We start from the raw sequence: 3,768 nt of genomic DNA, 5'->3' as shown, positions 1-3,768 counted from the left end.
TAGCAAATTGCCTTGGGACTAGATACTAATAGTTCCCATTTACAGATGAGATTGAATCTCAAAGAGTTTGTGTCAACTGCTCTATAGTTTACCCTACAAGTGGAACCATTTGGATGCAAATCCAGGTCAGCCTAATTTCCGTTTCATTTCTTTTTCATGTTATTTTTCTAGTATTAGCATAGAAACAAAAAACTTTAAGTTAAATGAAGAAAAGGAAATGGAAGAAAATAGCATTTTCAAAGAATGAAAAATCTGAGGAGAACCTGCCTACACATGGTGCCCCAACTAGTAACCCCTCAGTAAGACAAAGTGAATATAAAATCTATTTAACTTAGGATATATTCTCCGAAAATAAAAAATGCAGATAAAAATATTGAGCTGAAAAAAAATTGAGCTAAACACCTGATTTGTATTCAAATAATCAGATTACAAAAGAAAGTTTTGTTTAATTTGAATTTTTCATATTCACATTTTTGCTTGTTGTTAAGAACTATCTTAATGTTTGGGAAACTGCACACCACAGGGAGAAAGGGAATCAGAAGTGATGTCATGGCTTTCACTGGATTTTGGAGAAATATGGACTGCTAATATGAGACTAAACCCAGACTGCTGTGGGGAGGTTGTTGAACTACAGAAATTTAAAGTATGATGAAGTGAAAACAATTTTTAAGAAATCAATTATTTTTAGACAGCTAATCTTTTAAAAAAAATTTAGTTCAAAGACGCTGCCTTCACATGTAGAAGACACTTATAAAGCATATTTTAGCATTCTTTTAAAGAAATGACCTATAAATTTCCTCTGAATAAGATTTTTTAAATTGTGTAAATAACAGTCCGACTTTTCAGAGCAAAAAGATGATGGGAAACTTAGAAAACCAAATCAACTTTTCACTGAGATGTTATTCATGTTGTAAGGGAAGACATAATGGTCATAATGGAGTGGGATCAAAGGGTTAAAATAAATGTGAAGAATTAAAAAAAAAAAGACCCAGAGGGAAAAGAAAGCCACAAGAAAATAGGTCCACTAATGAATGAGGAAGGGCATGAAATTAATGATGGCTCTAAAACGGCTGAGTTATTGAACTCATTTTTTAAATCTGCCTTTAACAAGAGAAATGAACCAAAGAAATATAGACAATTAGGGAGTAATGAAGACATTGCAAAAATTGCTCTAGCCAACATGAAGATAAGGGAATTCCTTACTTGGCAGGCACTGAAGGGGCCACATCACCCTCAGTTAATCAGGGAATTGGCCAGCATGTTTACTGATCCACTTAAGTTTATTCTTAGAAAAATGAAAGAATGTTAGCATTTCAGAGAATATGGAAAAAGTAGTCTCTTAAAAGGTTTTGGAAACTTTTGGCCAGGAAGGGCAATCAGTAAAGGTGGTGATGAGGGAGCAGGAGGCTGGCTGAGGACAAAGCAAAAGCTGGCACCTTGTACCCTCCTCACCACCCACTCCCATCAGTAATATGTGTGGCACCTCTGGCTGCCCTAAAAGAAAAACAAAGTTAACTTGCAGAGATCACAGTCCTGCAAGAGGAGTCTCCCTTGGTTTACCAATGTGCTAGAGATTTACAGCAAAGAAGCTACCTAACAATAGCACAATTTCCAGAGGCAAATTAACTCAGTTCCTCAAGCCCTAAATAAAGTTAAATTTCTTCTAAATCCAAATCTCACTAACAAGGACACTTGATAGGAGAAATGTGAAACTTTATCTCTAGATCTCCAAGATAGTGTCGAGAATCAGTCCCAAGCATAAGGCCCACTGATACACATCTAAAGGGTCTCACAAGATTTTACTACTAGTAATGAATAACCTTTCTCTCAATAATAGCTAGTCCCTCAAGGTCCTGGAGACCTTGCTTCCAAAATTCCTTAGAGACTAACATCACCGTCTTTGTCCTCACATACCCAACTCCTGTGTATATAATCAGCCACTCCTCAGGATAACAGTGCAACATCTCCGTCTGCCCACGGGTCCTGTCCGCGTGCTCTAATAAACCACCTTTTTGCACCAAAGATGTCTTAAGAACTCTTTCTTAGCCATTGGCTCCGAACCTCACCCCATTGGACCTAAGCTAGGTTCAAGAACTTCATCAGTGGCATATTTGATTAAGTTCTAGAACCTAAATGAGGTTCCGTGGGCTGAGGTCCGGAGCCGATGACCAAGAAAGAATTCTTGAGACATCTTTGGTGCAAAATCATGGTTTATTAAAGCATGGGGACAGGACCTATGGGCAGAAAGAGCTGCTGCCTGGGGTTGTGAGGGATGGCAGATTCTGTACCTTGCAGTTGGGGGAAGGTGAGGGGAAGGGAGGTTACAATGGAGTTTTCATATGCTAAGAGGGCCTACAAGGTGCCAGGGTACTGGAGGCCTAGCGGAGGCCTAGCAGCTTGATCAATGTTGTCTTTTGGCCAGCCATTAACATCAAGATAGTTGGGAGATTCCTGGTGGGATGTCACAATCCTGCTATCAAGCGTCTTTGTTAGTGAGATTTAGGTTCAGAAGAGATTTAACTATATTTACATTTCCTTCTACCTCAGCCTCCTTCAGTTTTGTTCTTGGAGGAGAGGGTGATGTTAGGGTTTGAGGAACTGAGTTATTTGCCTCTGGAAATTGTGCTATTGATAAGGTAGCTTCTTTTATAGATCTCTAGGACATTTGTAAACCAAAGGGAGACTCCTGTCTTGTATGATTGTGATCTCTGCAAGTTAACTATTTGTTTCTCAATACAGCAGTCAGGGGTGCCTGAGGCATGTCACACACATTACCGAGGGGAACAGGTGGAGAGGGGGTGCAAGGTGCCAGCTTTTGCTTTGTCCTCAGCCAGCCTCCTGCTCCCTCATCATATTGATACCTCTGAAAAATGTTAAGAATGGGTAACTGGCACACTCCCTTCAAAAAGATTAAGGCAGAACACATGAATTTTTAGCTTTGTCACTAACCCACAGAAGATATTAAAGAAGAAATTAAAGAGAATTTTTAAAAAGTCAAACATTTGGACATAAGATCATTTTTGATTTGGTGAGTCACCCAATTGTGAATGAAAAATTAATCAGAATGACTCAAAGAAAAGTGATTTAATCATGGTTTTGGAAAGAGGTCAAAGATCACCATGAGTGATGAAAATATATGGCAAATTATATAAATGAGTAGTGGGGCTCAGTTTGGGCTAGTATTCATTCTGTTTTGTTTAAAAGCTTTGTTATTTATGATTAGCAAAATGATTAATGAATTGTTTAAAAGATTTTAAAATGACGTTATTCTCTTAAAGTGAGGGAAGACTTACAAAAACCACAAAGAAGAAAAGGGTACAAAGCAGGACTATAAATCTGCAAATGGAGGTTATGCAAAAATGTCCGGGGCGGTGAGAGGTCTCCAGAAGTCAGGGTCTAAGCTAGAGAATTATGCAACATTTTGCAGTTCAAATGAGGCAGAAGGTCAACAGTTGTTGCACTAACAATGATGAAAAAGATCCCTGCTTGTCCCCTCCTCATCTTAGCTATGCTAAAATTCTCTCAACGTTGGAAAGACTAGTTAGTGTCCTTTTTCATCTCATCAATAAGAAGCATGGGAAACATTGCATCTGAGAACTGTAGATTGGTAGCAATGCCCTCTAAAAGAAACGGATACAAAAGGATCTGATGGGGCGCCTGGGTGGCTCAGTGGTTAAGCCGCTGCCTTCAGCTCAGGTCATGATCTCAGGGTCCTGGGATCGAGTCCCGCATCGGGCTCTCTGCTCGGCAGGGAGCCTGCTTCCCTCG

The sequence above is a fragment of the Mustela nigripes genome, chromosome 2 (assembly GCF_022355385.1).
Source record: "Mustela nigripes isolate SB6536 chromosome 2, MUSNIG.SB6536, whole genome shotgun sequence".
In the NCBI taxonomy this organism is placed as follows: Eukaryota; Metazoa; Chordata; class Mammalia; order Carnivora; family Mustelidae; genus Mustela; species Mustela nigripes.
The sequence above is the reverse complement of the archived record's forward strand: the minus strand, read 5'-3'. Positions refer to the sequence as shown.